Source organism: Quercus suber, unplaced genomic scaffold (assembly GCF_002906115.3).
Source record: "Quercus suber isolate HL8 unplaced genomic scaffold, Cork oak 2.0 scaffold_564, whole genome shotgun sequence".
Classification (NCBI taxonomy): Eukaryota; Viridiplantae; Streptophyta; class Magnoliopsida; order Fagales; family Fagaceae; genus Quercus; species Quercus suber.
Genome location: NW_027070009.1, coordinates 248,501 through 268,492, shown reverse-complemented (window position 1 = coordinate 268,492; position 19,992 = coordinate 248,501). Strand labels below are relative to the sequence as shown.

Genomic DNA, 19,992 nt, shown 5'->3' with positions numbered 1-19,992 from the left:
GCCAATCTGAAATAGATTAGAGCTTTATGAGACAATGATTACCTAGATGATATCGAGGGCAGTGGTAGAGTTCTGGAAAATTGGAATTCCATAATTATCACGTGAATTCCATAATCTATCTGGCTTCAATTATCCGGATGAGGACAGCAGATCTAGCAAACCTAATCGAAAAAATTTACATAAACATTTAAGAGGTGCAGTGGGGGCAAAAAAAACGTGTTGTAATTCCAACCGAAAACCGACCGAACCGGACCGATTGAAATCCAATCAATTCGGTGTCGGTGTTCCTCCCTTTCGGTGTCGGTACCAAATTTGGTAAAACCGAAAATTTCGGTTTGGTGGAACATATCTTTTCCATTCTGTCTTTTCTGTATCAATTTATAAAGAATAGATGTTTTCTTATACCTTTTTCTGTCGATCCAAATACTATTGGCTGTCGGTAGGACATGAGCAAATCGCTCAATTCTCGATATTATATATATAAGCTTAATGTTCTAAAGAGTTGGTATGTAAAAACACAAAATGAGTGGCACTAAACAGCTAAGTTTCAAATTGGTCCCAGGTGAAAATGCTACTGAGTTACTTAATGCTCAAGCCCAAAAATGGAACCACATTTTCAACTTCGTAAACTCCATGTCCCTTAAATGTGCAATTGAACTAGGTATACCAGATATCATCCACAACCATGGCAAACCCATGACTCTCTCTGAGCTAATCACTGCACTACCAATCCACCCTACAAAATCTCCCCATGTCTACCGCCTCATGCGCATTTTGATCCACTCTGGCTTCTTTTCTCCAAAAATCACTAGTGAAAATGACCAAGAAGAAGCGTATGTACTGACTGAACCTTCTAGGTTAGCTCCTCCTTAAGGACAATCCCTGGAGTATGACACCTTTCTTACTAGCCATGGTTGATCCAATGTTGACAACGCCGTGGGATTATTTGACCACTTGGTTCCAAAATGAGGATCTTACACCATTTGGCACAGCGCATGGGAAGACAATTTGGGATTATGGGGGGCATGAACTAAAATTTGTTAATTTTATCAGTGAGGCTATGGCTAGCGATGCACGCTTAGTCATGAACGTGGTGGTTGACAAGTGTAAAAGTGTGTTTGAAGGACTGGAGTCATTTGTTGACGTTGGAGGTGGCATAGGAACTGTGGCCAAGGCCATTGCCGACACATTCCCAGATATAGAGTGCACTGTATTTGATCCCCCACACGTAGTTGCTGACTTCCAAGGGAGTAAGAACTTGAAATATGTTGGTGGGGACATGTTTGAGGCAATTCCTCCTGCAGATGCTGTTTTTATGAAGCTAAAATATATCTTTGTGCTGTTTCCACCCGTACTTGAATGGTCGTGTATATATATATATATATATATCTATATATATTAATTGCATGACTCTTATTTGCATACATATTTAATGGTAAATCAGCCTGTTTGGTTGGAGTCTATCCAGCGTTTTTAAAATCATATTCATGTATTTAAATTAAGTTGATAATTAGATTATCACGTATATCATTAACATTTTAAGAAACATGAACTTTTCATTTTTTTTTTTTTTCCATTCACTTTTAAGGGTGAAAGAATATCTTATATTTGTTGTATATACATGTGAGCTGCTCCACATTGTGTAGCTCACGTGTTGTGAGGGTACTCACTAAATGCAACAAATATGATATCACCTCCATACACAAAAGGTCAGTACAAATAGTTTAAATTTTAGGAGAGATGATTAGTTTATTTCAAATTAAAGGGGGAGATGAGTGTAATAACAGAAAATCTCATAAAAAGTTAGTGCAACTTTCCCATTGATTTAATTGTAAATGACTTTGAAAAAAAAAATGCTTAGTCCACGATTGGTCCTTAAAGTTTGTCCTTTTTTTCATATTTAGTATCTGCTTGGCAAGATTATTTTTGCCAACTCATTTTACTATTCAGCTTATTTTTACTATAATTCATGGGTCTCATTACACTTTTTGATACTATTCATAGGTCCTACTGCACTTTTTGATATTATTCATGGGTCTCATTGAACTATTTTAGCTAATTTTTACTTTTATACACAGTACTTTTAGCAAAAAGTTTTTAATTTTAACAAAATAAGTAGATCTTAAACAGACCCTAAATCTTTTTTTTATAGTAAATGTCATTCAGCTATATCACACACATTAATCTTCTTTTTTATAGTAAATGTCATCCATCAACTATATCACACACATTAATTAATGTCCAAATTAGCACGAGGTCAAATTGGATCATTTTAGAAACTTTAAAATTTTGATTTTCACTTAAAGGGTAATTCTATTGTATCCCTCTTTTTTCTTCTTTTTCTTCTTATTTTTGAGAGTACAATACCCATTAGTAGATAACCTATTATACCAGGTTACCAAAACATCACATTTGATGGTACCATCCTCACATTGTGTAGTACTAATATCACATGTAACTGTACTTTTGTCACATTTGATGGTTCCCTTATTTTTTTTCTCACATTCAATGGTATCATCCTCATATTGTGCAGTACCAACATCACATGTGACTATACTTTTGTCAAATTCGATAGTTCCCTTATTTTTTCTCACATTTGATGGTATCATCCTCACATTATACAATACCAACATCACATATGACTGCACTTTTGTCATAATCAGTGGTTCCCTTATTTTTTTTTTCCTCACATTTGATAATACCATCCTCACATTGTGTAATACTAACATCACATGTGATTGTACATTTGTCACATTTGATGGTTCTCTTATTTTTTTCTCACGTTCAATGGTACCATCCTCACATTGTATAGTACCAACATCACATGTGACTATACTTTTGTCACATTCGATGGTTCCCTTATTTTTTTCTCACATTTGATGGTACCATCCTCACATTATGCAATACCAATATTACATGTGACTGTACTTTTGTCACAATCAGTGGTTCCCTTTTTTTTTTTTTTTTTCCTCACATTTGATGGTACCATCCTCACGTTGTGCAATATGAACATCACATGTGATTATACTTTTGTCATATTTGATGGTTCTTATATTTTTTTCTCACATTTGACGATTCTATCCTCACATTGTGCCATTCCAATCTCGCATTTGACAGTACTTTTGTCACATTTGGTAGTTCTCTTATTTTTTCTCACATTTAATAGTTTAATCTTCACATTGCACAGTTTCAACATCACATTTGACAATACTTTTGTCATATTTGGTGATTTCCTTTTTTTTTTCTCACATTGGACGATTTCATCCTCACATTATTCAATTCTGACGTCACATGTGACTGTATTCTTATCACATTCGGTGGTTCCTTTATTTATTTTTTTTTCTCACATTTGAAGGTTCTATTGTCACATTTGGCAATACCAACATAACATTTGACAATACTTTTGTCACATTTTGTGGTTTTATTCTTTTCTTACATTTGACGGTTTTATCCTCACATTGTTTAGTACCAACATCACATGTGACTGTACTCTTGTCAAATTCAATGGTTCCTTTATTTTTTCTCATATTTGATGATTCTATTGTCACATGAGACAGTACTACCGTCACATGAGGCACTACTACCATCCCATATGACTGTACTTTTGTCACATTCGATGGTACCCTATTTTTTTCTCACATTTGACAGTTTCATTGTTACATTAGATTATACCAACATCACGCATAACCGTACTTTTGTTACATTCAATGGTTTTTTTTTTTTTTTTACTCACATTTGACAATTTTGTCGTCACATTAAGTCGTACCAACATTAAATATGAGCATAGCCAACCCAACCCACCCCCACCAAATTATCTAATAATCGACAAATATATATATATATAACAAAAATACTCCTAAAATTTCTAAAATACACTTAAATATACTAAAATTACCAAAACACATCCTAACACTTAAAAATTACCAAAGTAACCTTGAAACTCTCAAAAATTATTAGGATATCCTAAAATCTAAAAAATGACTGAAATAACCCTAAAACCCAAAAAAAATGACTGAAATACCCTCTAAACCTAAAAAATAATCGAAATACCCTTAGATACTAAAAAAATAACCATGAAACCTAAAAAAATGATAGTAATGCCCCGAAACCTAGACACTTACCAAAATAACTTTGAAACCTAAAAAATAACAAAAGGACCCTTGAAATCTAAAAAAGACCAAAAAACCCCCTGAAACCTCTATTTGCACAAGTGACAATAAAAGTTTTATACAACCACTCTATTTTTTCAATTTTTTTTTTTAACCTTCTACATTTTAATTTTAGTAACATTTTTTAATAAATACATGAGCTAATAATAAAGCCATTGATAATCCAATTGACAAAATGATGACTAAAAATCTGTCATTATAGCCAACTAAAATTTTTTTTTTTGCCAACTATTGACAACTAAAATGTTCTATATCAACATAAAGAGAGAACTTAAATGCATAAATTTTTTTCTCAACATTTTAAATCTCAAACTAAAATATTTTTTTCTTAAAGTTCTTAACTGCTAAAAAGTTTTATTTCAAGAGAGATGATGAAGTATCCAAAATATGTGTTTTTTACACAAAATTCAAAACAAAGAAGCCATTGATAGACCAATTGACAAGATAATGACTAAATATCTTCCATCATAGCCAACTAAAAAAATGTCTTGCCAACTCTTGCCAACTAAAATATTTTAGAGAGAGAAAGAGTAAAAATACGTGGGTTTTTTTTTTATATTTTTTAACAACATTCAAAATCTCAAACTAAAAAATTGTTTCAAAGTGGATCTTTTCTACTATTTTTTCTTTGACAAGACTCAATTGCATAACTTATTGATACCAAATGTTGACGTGTTGTTGTGCAATAGGAGAATTCATCACTTTTCTCCTTCCTCAGTCATAACTTCAACTGCATCATCCATATATTTTGCACCAACTCCAGGAGCTCTATTCCTCCCAAACAAGATCTAAATGTCATCCAATTTTCAATAACTTTGTTTTTATAAGCACATGCTTTTTTCTTTTTCTTTTTTAACCAATCATTCGGTCTCTGTTTCTTTCTTTTCTTTTTGGTTTTGTTTTGCTTTTGTACCCTACCCATTCTACCGGTAATAGGTCTACTACTAAACTCAAGTAAATGGTCAAGATTGAAAATAAACAGCTAAGATTTGGGTGGGTACCATAGAATGACCCTCACTTAGATTCTAAAATTTGAAAAGTGAAAATCAAAATTTTAAAGTTTGTAAAATGATCCAATTTGACCTCGTGCTAATTTGGACACTAATTAATGTGTGTGATATAGTTGAATGACATTTTCTATATATATATATATATCATGGTTGATCCAATGTTGACAACGCCGTGGGATTATTTGACCACTTGGTTCCAAAATGAGGATCTTACACCATTTGGCACAGCGCATGGGAAGACAATTTGAGATTATGGGGGGCATGAACTAAAATTTGTTAATTTTATCAGTGAGGCTATGGCTAGCGATGCACGCTTAGTCATGAACGTGGTGGTTGACAAGTGTAAAAGGGTGTTTGAAGGACTGGAGTCATTTGTTGACGTTGGAGGTGGCATAGGAACTGTGGCCAAGGCCATTGCCGACACAATCCCAGATACAGAGTGCACTGTATTTGATCCCCCACACGTAGTTGCTGACTTCCAAGGGAGTAAGAACTTGAAATATGTTGGTGGGGACATGTTTGAGGCAATTCCTCCTGCAGATGCTGTTTTTATGAAGCTAAAATATATCTTTGTCCTGTTTCCACCCGTACTTGAATGGTCGTGTATATATATATATATATATCTATATATATTAATTGCATGACTCTTATTTGCATACATATTTAATGGTAAATCAGCCTGTTTGGTTGGAGTCTATCCAGCGTTTTTAAAATCATATTCATGTATTTAAATTAAGTTGATAATTAGATTATCACGTATATCATTAACATTTTAAGAAACATGAACTTTTCATTTTTTTTTTTTTTTTCCATTCATTTTTAAGGGTGAAAGAATATCTTATATTTGTTGTGTATACATGTGAGCTGCTCCACATTGTGTAGCTCACGTGTTGTGAGGGTACTCACTAAATGCAACAAATATGATATCACCTCCATACACAAAAGGTCAGTACAAATAGTTTAAATTTTAGGAGAAATGATTAGTTTATTTCAAATTAAAGGGGGATATGAGTGTAATAACAGAAAATCTCATAAAAAGTTAGTGCAACTTTTCCATTGATTTAATTGTAAATGACTTTGAAAAAAAAAAGGCTCAGGCCACGATTGGTCCTTAAAGTTTGTCCTTTTTTTCATATTTAGTATCTGCTTGGCAAGATTATTTTTGCCAACTCATTTTACTATTCAGCTTATTTTTGCTATAATTCATAGGTCTCATTACACTTTTTGATACTATTCATGGGTCCCACTACACTTTTTGATATTATTCATAGGTCACATTGTACTATTTTAGCTAATTTTTACTTTTATACACAGTACTTTTAGCAAAAAGTTTTCAATTTCAACAAAATAAGTGGATCTTAAACAGACCCTAAATCTTTTTTTTTATAGTAAATGTCATTCAACTATATCACACACATTAATCTTCTTTTTTATAGTAAATGTCATCCATCAACTATATCACACACATTAATTAATGTCCAAATTAGCACAAGGTCAAATTGGATCATTTTAGAAACTTTAAAATTTTGATTTTCACTTAAAGGGTAATTCTACTGTACCCCTCTTGTTTCTTCTTTTTCTTCTTTTTTTTGAGAGTACAGTACCCATTAGTAGGTAATCTATTATACTAGGTTACCAAAACATCACATTTGATGGTACCATCCTCATATTGTGTAGTACTAACATCACATGTAACTGTACTTTTGTCACATTCGATAGTTCCCTTATTTTTTTCTCACATTCAATGGTACTATCCTCATATTGTGCAGTACCAACATCACATGTGACTGTACTTTTGTCAAATTCGATAGTTACCTTATTTTTTCTCACATTTAATGATATCATCCTCACATTATGCAATACCAACATCACATGTGACTGTACTTTGTCACAATCAATGGTTCCCTTATTTTTTTTTCCTCACATTTGATGATACCATCCTCACATTGTGTAATACTAACATCACATGTAATTGTACATTTGTCACATTTGACGGTTTTATCCTCACATTGTTTAGTACCAACATCACATGTGACTGTACTTTTGTCAAATTCAATGGTTCCTTTATTTTTTTCTCACATTTGATGATTCTATTGTCACATGAGGCAATACTACCGTCACATGAGGCACTACTACCATCCCATATGACTGTACTTTTGTCACATTTGATGGTACCCTATTTTTTTTCTCACATTTGACAGTTTCATTGTTACATTAGATTATACCAATATCACGCATAACCGCACTTTTGTTACATTCAATGGTTTTTTTTTTTTTTTACTCACATTTGACAATTTTGTCGTCACATTAAGTCGTACCAACATTACATATGAGCATAGCCAACCCAACCCACCCCCACCAAATTATCTAATAATCGACGAATATATATATAACAAAAATACTCCTAAAATTTCTAAAATACACTTAAATATACTAAAATTACCAAAACACATCCTAACACTTAAAAATTACCAAAGTAACCTTAAAACTCTCAAAAATTATTAGGATATCCTAAAACCTAAAAAATGACCGAAATAACCCTAAAACCAAAAAAAAATGACTGAAATACCCTCTAAACCTAAAAAAATAATCAAAATACCCTTAGATACTAAAAAAATGACCATGAAACCTAATAAAATGACAGTAATGCCCCGAAACCTAGACACTTACCAAAGTACCTTTGAAACCTAAAAAATAACAAAAGGACCCTTGAAATCTAAAAAAGACCAAAAAACCCCCCCTGAAACCTCTATTTGCACAAGTGACAATAAAAGTTTTATACAACCACTCTATTTTTTCAATTTTTTTTTTTAAACCTTCTACATTTTAATTTTAGTAACATTTTTTTAATAAATACATGAGCTAATAATAAAGCCATTGATAATCCAATTGACAAAATGATGACTAAAAATCTGTCATTATAGCCAACTAAATTTTTTTTTTTTTTTGGCCAACTATTGACAACTAAAATGTTCTATATCAACATAAAGAGAGAACTTAAATGCATAAATTTTTTTCTCAACATTTTATATCTCAAACTAAAATATTTTTTTCTTAAAGTTCTTAACGGCTAAAAAGTTTTATTTCAAGAGAGATGATGAAGTATCCAAAATATGTGTTTTTTACACAAAATTCAAAACAAAGAAGCCATTGATAGACCAATTGACAAGATAATGACTAAATATCTTCCATCATAGCCAACTAAAAAAATGTCTTGCCAACTCTTGCCAACTAAAATATTTTAGAGAGAGAAAGAGTAAAAATACATGGGGTTTTTTTTTTTTTTTTTAACAGCATTCAAAATCTCAAACTAAAAAGTTGTTTCAAAGTGGATCTTTTCTACTCTTTTTTCTTTGACAATACTCAATTGCATAACTTATTGATACCAAATGTTGACGTGTTGTTGTGCAATAGGAGAATTCATCACTTTTCTCCTTCCTCAGTCATAACTTCAACTGCATCATCCATATATTTTGCACCAACTCCAGGAGCTCTATTCCTCCCAAACAAGATCTCAATCTTGTCCAATTTTCAATAACTTTGTTTTTATAAGCACATGCTTTTTTCTTTTTCTTTTTTAACCAATCATTCGGTCTCTGTTTCTTTCTTTTCTTTTTGGTTTTGTTTTGCTTTTGTACCCTACCCATTCTACCGGTAATAGGTCTACTACTAAACTCAAGTAAACAGTCAAGATTGAAAATAAACAGCTAAGATTTGGGTGGGTACCATAGAATGACCCTTACTTAGATTCTAAAATTTGAAAAGTGAAAATCAAAATTTTAAAGTTTGTAAAATGATCCAATTTTACCTCGTGCTAATTTGGACACTAATTAATGTGTGTGATATGGTTGAATGACATTTTCTATAAAAAATAAATAAAAATAAATAAATAAAAAAAGAAGAAGATTAATGTGTGTGATATAGTTGAATGACATTTACTAAAAAAAAAAAAAAAAAAGAAAATAGTCTGTATTTCTTGTTTTGCTGGTAAAAAAATGGTGAAAAATACAAGAAAAAAAAAATCATTTTACAGACTTTTGAAACTATTAAGATCAAATTGGAAAATTGGACAAATTTTAAGGACCAAGTTGGATTGTTTACAATTTTTAAGAATTTGATTGCTACTTTTAAAAATCTAGGGACCGAATTGGATATGAACCAAACTTATTAGGACCAAAGTTGATGTTTGCCCTCGGAAATTAAAAAAAATATATATATAATAAATTTAAAAAAAAAATTAAAAAAAAAAAGGTAGAGAAAAAATAGGCAATATATATAATGCATGAGAAATTTTAACACAATACAAGTTTTCTCTCTTTTAGTNTTACTAAAAAAAAAAAAAAAAAAGATTTAAGGTCTGATTGGAATCTACTTATTTTGTTAAAAGTACTGTAAATAAAAGTAAAAGTTAGCTGAAAATAGTACAGTGGAACTTATGAATAGTACCAAAAAGTGCAATAAGCCCATGAATAGTAGGAAAAATAGACTAAATAGTAAAATAAGTTGACAAAATAAGTGTTGTCAAATGCACACTTAATGTTGTTAAAAAATTACAAGCTAGTAGTCCAAGTGGATTAAAGTAGCCACAACAATGGCTCGTTATTACCACGTTAAACTGATGTGAAATAAATATCAACGGGATAAGATTTTTTGCTTCCTGAACTTGATTTGCTAAATAGTTCTGTATTTCTTGTTTTGCTGGTAAAAAAATGGTGAAAAATACAAGGAAAAAAAAAATCATTTTACAGACTTTTGAAACTATTAAGATCAAATTGGAAAATTGGACAATTTTAAGGACCAAGTTGGATTGTTTTACAATTTTTAAGAATTTGATTGCTACTTTTAAAAATCTAGGGACCGAATTGGATATGAACCAAACTTATTAGGACCAAAGTTGATGTTTGCCCTCGGAAATTAAAAAAAAATATATATATAATAAATTTAAAAAAAAAAATTAAAAAAAAAAAGGTAGAAGAAAATAGGCAATATATATAATGCATGAGCTCCACACTCACTCTGCCTTCTTACTCTTCCATTAGATGCTTGAGTTTTGCAGGGACTTCGCGTGTGCAGAACATTTTGGTTGAGGAATCATATCATAGGTGGGTAGAGACTAGAGAGAGTTGCAGCAGCTGGATCAATCTTCCTCAGCTTGGGGGCATATGGTAGAAGACTGAGAATGAATGTCACTGCAGGATTTCGACAGACCCGGGTCTGTGAGTTTGGTTCATAATAGTTCAAATATGGTGGCTTTAGCTTTCCACATTATGCTATGTCTCTAGAAAACATAACTGTATGCATGGAGGACTGCCCTTCATTATAATCTCTCTGGAGTTGTTTTAAATGCATACATTAGTCTTTGTATATTGTAAAATTTCTCATGATCGAAGATGTTAGTTACATTTATGCTATATTTAGATTAAAATTATAGTTGATTCTAAAAAATAAAAAAAAAAAAATTATAGTTTTCTTTTGTTGGTGCAAACATTATAATAATAGAAATAACACAAAGAGAAACTGAATAATAGTTATGAAATGGGTTAGAATTACACAATTAATGGATCAGATAAAGAGTTTCTAAAGAATGAAAAGGCCCAATACCTTCTCCCTTCACCTCTTCCTTACGCACGTATTTAGTCCAATATTTAAGTCAATTTATATTAACTCATTAATTACTACAATTAAAAAGAGTAAAATAGTCTTTCTCATTTTCAATGTAGGATTAAACATTTTCACTAATTCCTTATCTTTCATATTAACTTCCACGTTTTTACATTTATGTTGAAATATAAAACCATTTTAATTAATTAATATTAAATGTTCCAACATCTTTCAATTAGGGCACTTCATAATCATTTATATAGCAAAGATTTACATAGTAAATATCTGATGGGACTCAACACAAGCCTTGGTCAATATTAAATATAGGATCCACTTAACCAAAAAACTTATTTAATTTAGGATTCACTCATATGTTTATATTCCAGCACGAACAAGTCCTCCTATCAGTATATATGTTATGACTACCCAACTGGATCGTAGATGGCAAGGGTACTTGGAGCGTACACAAGTGTATATCACAAAAGACAAGCCCATAAAAACCTACACAAAATTAATTGCAACAAAGCCCAATAAAAATAGAATTGTCAATATGTGTAAGACTTCAATAGACTCTTTCATTGGGTTAAACCTTGGAAATTGTCAAAGCTGGTATGTGTGTGTTAAAGACGAATAAGAATTGAGAGGAAATTACAGAGTGGATAAATTGAAGAGAGAATAAAGAGGTGGAAGAAGAAGCAAATTTACATAATACATGCCATGCTTTAAATCCATGGTGCAAATGTGAAATGCCCAAAAGGTTATATCTTCTTTTTATTGATGCTTTTCTCTCTTGATTTTATCACGGAGTGTGCTAACTACTAAGATTAAATTTAATCATCATTCATGGAAGATATTTTAATTGATTAAATAAAGTAAGAAACCGCTTTAGTCTTGATTTCTGTGTTCAGTATTTGGATTAGATTATCAATCCCTTGATTCTGTTTAGACAACCTCTTACCAATTGTTTAACTCAACTTTGGTTTCTTTTTCGGCTATTTTCATGTTAACTTACCTCTTTTGGGTTCTGTTTACTGTCTAGTTACGAGTGCTGCATTAAATTTTGGGCTTTGTAAAGCTGGATAGCTCTTTAGCGGCGATCAATTGACCTTTCGGATTTTTAGTTATTCTATTTAGTCATGGCCTATGTGTGCTTAATCTTATATATTTAAAGGAGTCAGAAAGTTAGTTATGATTTATAAAATGTCAAAAATACCTACTTTAATTAGATAATCTTTATTTTTTAAAAAATAAAAAGACTTAAAATTATAATTCAACAAAATTCAAAAAAAAAAAAAAACTACCAAAAATCCTAAAAATTAGCACACTCTCCTATTTAAATATATCTCACTCATGTTTAATACATTTTTTTTCCTAATAATTAGCACATACTAAACCTAATAGATTACTGTGGGAGGTAAAAGCCCAGACATACCTATTGGGCTGGGGGCCCTGCCTTGAGGAGTACTGTACGTCCGAAGAATAATAGCGGTCCGGGTAAAATTCATCTGAATGCAGCCAACCTAGAAGTAAAGGAAGAGTAGCATCCGAAGAAGTCACCTTTTGTCCGAAGAGTTTATACTCCTCGGACGCAAATAATCTTGACCCAGCCAACGATAGAAGAATTTTTTTTTTTTTTTTTAATTTGTGATTTGGCAAAAAAAAAAAAACGTTAAAACTTAAAAGGTCCAAAGATAGACCTAAATTAAAATATGGTCTTTGTTCCAACTCCAAAGCCCCACCCTCCTTCCACTTTATCTGAAATTTTTCCTATTATATAGTTATTATTTTTTCTAAACCCTTATTTAGAAAAGAGTAATACTACTTTATTCATGAAAAGTTTGACAATATTTTTCACATCAATTGAGCTAGCAAGCTTAATTTTATTAGTTTTCATTTGTGCCCATCATTAACATTACTTTTTTATCTATTATAATAATTTGTTACATCAATAGCGTCAAATTTTTTATCAATTAAATGTTTTTTGTCTCTAAACTTTCTACACACAAGTTTTTCAAGCCTACGATCTCTCTCCACCCATACCTCTTAAATTTTTTTTTTTCCATAAAAGCAGAGGTAAGAAAAATATGGCAGAAGACCTAACCTTTAAGGTGTATTAAAAAAACAGGAGACCTATACAAGGAAAAATAGCTAAATTTCTTTGATTTTTAACTACGTAGCTAAAACAACCTTCTTTTCAAATTATAAAGCAAAATACCCCTCTTCTAAAACTTGATATTGTTAATGTCAAGTTTGACATGGAACTCAACCCTAGCAATGTCGAGTTTCATGCACATTTTGCCAAGTTGGTAGTCACTAATGTGGCATTTTTGAATAAAAAATGTCATGTGGAACATGACATCAACAATGACAAATTCTATGGTAAATTTTTTTCAACGGAACTCAACATTCTTAATGTCAAGTTCTATGCAAAAAATTTAAAAAAAATTAAAGTCGAACTCAACATTAGGAATATTGAGTTCCACTTAAACAAAAAATTCCCAAACATCCCAGTAAGATACAATTTGTACTCTCTCTCTCTCTCTCTCTCTCTCTCTCTCTCTCCGGCAATCATTCCTCAACTCTTCAGTGATCTGCTCTCTCTCTTTACTATTCTGAAACTCCTCCCACATCGAATTTCTCTCTCTCTAATAAGTCAGTGATTTTGCACTATACAATGATTGATATTTTGATTTTTTTTTTTTTTTTTTTTTTTTTTTTTCCATAAAAGCAGAGGTAAGAAAAATATGGCAGAAGACCTAACCTTTAAGGTGTATTAAAAAAACAGGAGACCTATACAAGGAAAAATAGCTAAATTTCTTTGATTTTTAACTACATAGCTAAACAACCTTCTTTTCAAATTATAAAGCAAAATACCCCTCTTTTGAAACTTGATATTGTTAATGTCAAGTTTGACATGGAACTCAACCCTAGCAATGTCGAGTTTCATGCACATTTTGCCAAGTTGGTAGGCACTAATGTGGCGTTTTTGAATAAAAAATATCATGTGGAACGTGACATCAACAATGACAAATTCTATGGTAAATTTTTTTCAACGGAACTCAACATTCTTAATGTCAAGTTCTATGCAAAAAATTTAAAAAAAAAAAAAATTTAAAGTAGAACTCAACATTAGGAATATTGAGTTCCACTTAAACAAAAAATTCCCAAACATCCCAGTAAGATACAATTTGTACTCTCTCTCTCTCTCTCTCTCTCTCTCTCTCGCCGGCAATCATTCCTCAACTCTTCGGTGATCTGCTCTCTCTCTTTACTATTCTGAAACTCCTCCCACATCGAATTTCTCTCTCTCTAATAAGTCAGTGATTTTGCACTATACAATGATTGATATTTTGATTTTCTTTTCTTTTCTTTTTTTTCTTTTTTTTTGAAGCAATATTTGATTTTCTTCAATAACAACTTACAACCTAACAATTTATGAAAAAGATCATGCCCATAAGATTGCTCAAAATGGAATTTTGATATAGTTCACTTTATATTGGTGAAATTAATGCTAACTCATGTTGTTGGAAATTATGCTTAAGCTTTTTTTTTTAATAGAAGAAATGTTTTTTTTTTAATAAATTTTTTTAGAAGAAATTATCCGTAAGCTAATCGATGCTTTTGCATTATTTTGCCTAATGGCTTCCCTGATGGGGTTATGTGCCTAGGGAGGATTGTTGTATCAGGGAGGGTTGTTGCATTCGTGTTCCAGAAAGGCGGAAAATCCATTAATGAAAAGCTTTAACTATCACCCCAAAATTATTTTTGATTCAATTTCCAAGGCTTAAAATCTAGAACAAATGTTTATACTATATCCTGTCAATTTTCTTTGAAATGAAATTCACCAGTGAACAGTGAAAAAAATTCACATTCATGAATATATCACATCCGTACTGTGTAGTTATTCATGAACATTGATACCCTCTATATTATGAAACATATTTCATGAGAAAGTCCAACTCAAAGCAAAAGTTTTTCAATAATGTGATATGATATGATTCATTTTGTTATTTTTTTTTTTTTTTTTTTTTTTTTTTTTTTTTTTTTTTTTTTTTTATGTTGTTGTTGATTCTAATTTGGGGTTATTCAAAAGATCCTAAATTTTTTGAAGTTTTGTTTCTGATTGGTGATTTTTGATGGTCTAGGTTGAGGAAAAAGATTGGGGATTTGGGTTGGGGTTGGGGTCATGCAACCCTTCTGTTTGGTTACTGAGAAAACAGAGGATATATTATTAATTTGATTGTTAATTGAAATTGGGTTTTGCTGGGTGAAATGGTATTAATAATTTGATTGTTGTGCTTATTATTTTTTTCAGCTTGTAAATGTTTGTATGGGAATTTTCTATGTGCAGGGAGGTTATGGTTACGATGGTTGTGGTGGATGTTGTGGTTGCGGTGGATGTTTATGGCAATGGATATATATTATTTTATTGTAGTAACTATATTATTTTATTTATAATAGATATATTATTTTATTATGTTGTTTATATAATTTTATTATGTTAAATGATAAAATAGATTCACTTATACTAGATGTTTTGTAAAGTGAGTATGTAAAATAGATAAAGTAACTTTTTGTGATGCCAAATAACTAAAAAATAGCTCCACCAATATGGATGCTCTAATGTGTGAAAGTAGATGCTAATGTGAGCATTCTGGAAATGCAATTGAATTTCTTATCAAAAAGTTCAAATCATTTGATTGTGTGTATATATAAATATAGATGCTTTTTTGTCTTTAATAAAGATATAGAGGCTGGTAGAGATTGGTTTTTATTGGTATAATTGTTTTTTTTTTTTTAATAACATTTTATCAATATTGGTATAACTTATTGATAAAAGCTAAAAGTCTTGCAATTCCACTAATTAACATCTTTTATTGTTTTCAAGTTTAAATAAAGAAAACCATCGTACACCCTTGGTGTAGTGGTCACTCTATAAGTATAAATGCTTGTGCGATGTGGGGAGCAAGGGCCGAGATTCAAGTCTCCAAGAGGGAGTTTCTATACACTTAGATTAGGATATAGTAAAATTTCTATCTTGTATTAAAAAAAAAATTTAAATAAAGAAAGCTTAGACACATCATTTGGGTTGTCTGAAGTAGATGAAGGTCAAACTGATATAGTTGACATAAGCGAATGTTGGTTGATCTATGTTATTGATGTAAGTAAAAGCTAGTCAACCTGCGTGGTTAGCCTAGTACACCTTCTTTGAGCTTGTTAGGATGGATCACCTAAAAAATAATTTTCTTCACAAAAACTTTTTTCAACATAAAAGACTAATCTAATACCAACGATAGACTAAAATTAAGATTATAATATATATATATATAGTTAGGACTACACACAATTAATTTTAGGATTATTAATACTACCAATTTGCTTACTAAGAAAGAAAACACAAGAAAACAACACAACATGGAAGAAAACTCAAAATCCCTTTGTTTTTTTGGGGGTTTGCCTAGAGAACACAAATCTAACATTTTTCTTTCTACTCAATATGAAAAAGGGTTGTTTTTAAAAGATCCAAACTTAAAAAGGATCAAATGTGTTAAAACTTGAAAAAGCCAATTACTTTTATTTAAACTCTCCAGAAATTTTAGGACTACATTTTTTTTTTTTATCGCATACTAATTTGTCATAACTATTTTATATAGTTGATTATGTGTGATAAAAAAAATATTAAGTACATATAAAAGTAAAAAAAATTCTAATTGCAATTTACTACATAAGATAATTATAACAAAAAATAATAGTACAACCAAGCTGCCAAATTAAACTTTGTACCAGGCTGGCTATCCTAATTATTACTTCTGAAACCTAGCTCCTCTTAAAAAAATAAATAAATAAAGCCACCATTAAATAGCCATTGAATACCCCACCACCTAAGAGCATTCTCATCAAGCCTCTTAAATGCTATAAATCCTATTTTTTAGCAACTAAACCCCAAAAAACACTCTCCATCAAAACTGGTAAATGCCATGAAATTTACAATCTTGCTATAGTGCACTCTCATTTTTTAGGGCGCACTGTAGTTGTATTGTAAAATAAAAAATTGTTTTTTATTCACCCAATGGCTCTTTCTTATTTCTCACTCTTTCCTCTCTTACTTCTTTCATCTCTATTCTCTCTTCTCTCTTCTCTCTTCTCTCTCCATGGTTCATGGTCTATTGTGCTCGTCGTCGATCTCTGAACGCACCGATCTCTGCTCTCAATCACTCTATCTCTCTACTCTTCGTCTACAACATTGCTAGCACATCATTGATTTCTCTACTCTCAGTCACTCAATCTCTCTATTCTTTGGCCGCAACGTCGCCAGGTTGCCGCTACCTCCAATATACCCTCCCACTCGCCCTCACTAGTTCAGATCTATGTTTATCTCTCTCTCACGCCTTGGGTTCCAATTTGCAGGTTGTGGGTTTTTACAGGAGTTCCAATTTGGGCATATTTTTGTGGGTTTGTGATTTGGTTTTGGATGGGTATGGTTTGTGGTGGGCCGGTGGTAGTGGGTTTGCTGGTGGCGGCGATGGTGGAGGTTTTTTTTTTTTTTCCTACTGTGGTTGGTGGTGGTGAGTGGATGTGGGTGGATGTGGATGTGGAGGTTTCTTCCATGATTTTTTTTTCTTTTTTTGTTAGTGGTGGTTGTGGTATGGGTGGTGGGTTTTGGGTGGGTGGTATGGGTGGTGGGTTTTGGGTGGGTGGTTGGTGGTGGTGGGTTTTGTGGTGATTGTTGGTAGTGCGGTGCCAGCAGTGCTATGAGAAAGAGAGAGACAGGAGAGAGAGACAAAGGAGAGAGGAAAAATAAAAAATTATTGAAAAATAATAAAGAAACTATATTTAAATGAAATGGTAAAAAAATAAAAGTTTTGATATAAGTAGTATTGTAAAGTGGTGTGTTATATGTTATAAAATTGGGTTTTGAGAAGGTAAATACTAAATTTTTTAGAATTGTTGATGGGAATGCTCTAACCCCATGGCCTCACTTTTTTAACCATACTTTCTGCCAATAATTCAAGTGATTACGTACTGCACAACATTATCTGGCAACTAAATTCATGTACTTTCTGCAGTTGAATTTATGTACTTTCTGCCAATTATTCTGGCAATAATTCAAGTCACACGTACAAATTTTGTTCACTGCAAAACATTATTGACTTTCTTGTAACAATTCGTACAAAAGAAAAAGGGATAATTACATTTTATCTACCAGTGGTTTGCCTCTAATTTGACTTGCCTATCCGTGGTTTCATTTTTGACACTTTACCCACCTGTGATTCCCTCTGTTACTCCTCCGTAACCCACCTCCAGTGCAAACACTACTCTAACATATAAACTCATCAAAAACAAAATCTAAAACAGATCAAACACTCCTCACTCCCAAAACACACTCTCATCTAATGTGCTCACCAAACGAAGATCACAATGCAATGTGCTTGAGATAATGGACTGAGAACCATCTGGGTTTTGATTGTGCAAGCAAACCGAGGAAGAAGGAGGTTCATCTATTCAGTTGTTGCAGGTAGATCCTTTTAATTTTTGAAATCTTGGGTTTTAAAATTCTTTTTTCGAAATTGGGTTTTTGCTTGCTATGTCTTCATCAACTGGCAATGGGTCTACAATTAGTGGTTTCTATTGTGCCGTAGATGGCGATTTATGTACCCTACGAACAAGTCAAAAATTTGGTAACTATGGAAGAAGATTCCTCGGTTGTAGTCAATTTAATGTAAGAAACAATTCCATTGTTGTATTTCATTTGAATTGAATTGAATTATTAGTTGTGATCATTGTTATTAATACCGTTTTGGACCCCGTTTCGGTTTGTCCAGTGGAATAGAATATTTCGATACCGGCCAATTTCAGTGTACCATTTCAGGGTGTTTCGAGGTTCTTAAAAAATAATTTATATATATTCTTGTTGAACATAAAATTGTCAATTCTAATAAATAAATAACTAAATATCAAATAATCCAAATCATTTAGTCTTAACTCTTAAGTCTTAAACATCAATATAACATCAATTTAACATCACACAATAAGAAGATTTACAAGACAATAACTAAATATCAAAAAATACAAGATTTACTCCTCCTCATCATCATCCATGAGAGAAGGATCAAATTCATCATCAAAAGAACTCCCAAGAACTACCAGCACCCATTGGACCTTTACTCTCTCCTTTTTTTTTTTTTTTTTAATTTATTTATTTAATAATAATAGACCAAATCCGGTACCGGCTGAAATTTGCATCTCGGCCGAAATGCGCCGGAATGACCGGAATGGCCCAAAACGGCCCGAAATTTGACCGAGGTGGAATGTGGGGTATTCCAGTACTGGTTTGCATACCGGTACGAAAAATTCCGGCCATTCCGGCCGGAACGGAATGGAATCAATAACAATGGTTGTGATTAATTGTGAACTCAGTTGTAGTCAATTTAATGTAGGAAACAATTCCATTGGTGTATTTCATTTGAATTGAATTGAATTATTAGTTGTGATTAATTTTAAACTGTAAAATTAACTGTTGTAATTGTAATAATCAGGTTGGTCCCAAATGTGGCTTCTTTCAGTGGGTGGATAATGAAACTTGTAGGAGTGAAATTGCCCCACTTATCCATAAAGGATAAGTATGCTTGAGAATGAACTACAGCTTGCAAATCAAAAAGAAATGAGAGGTAGGGAAATGGAAGAAAGATCTAACTAGAGGGAAAGAGAAGCTCATGAGCTTTATGTAGAAGCTAGGGAGGAACTTAAGAGGATTAGAGAGAGTGAGAGATTGTACAAGCTGGGACTAGTTTTGTCATAGTTTTTTTTTTTTTTTTTTTTTTGTAATGTTGTTGTTGTGTTTTGTCTCAATGAACAAAAATGTAAGGGTGAGGACCCTTAATCTGCCATAATGCTTAGGGGGTTGTTGAAATGTGGTTGGGTAATTGAATTAAGTCCCTGATTATTTTATCCATCTCTTAAAATACAAAGTGTTGTTTTTATGCAAATGTTCTGTAGTTTATTTATTTATTGTTTTTACTTTTTGCCCATAAATGGATCCATATATATTGAGTTTGGTTCTATGCTACACATGCCCATAAATGGACCTATGGTCATGACATACACATGATTTGCTGCGTCAATACATACACCTGTGTAAATCCACCAAAAGCAAAGACAAGCACAAGACATCAAAATACTTTATCCTGTGTCAATACACATTGACATTAATA

At 31.8% G+C, this 19,992-nt stretch overlaps 1 pseudogene; it reads left to right on the top strand.

The window, feature by feature from the left end:
• Positions 1–522: 522 nt before the first annotated feature.
• Positions 523–19,401, top strand: LOC112000535 (probable O-methyltransferase 3; annotated as a pseudogene).
• Positions 19,402–19,992: the final 591 nt, after the last annotated feature.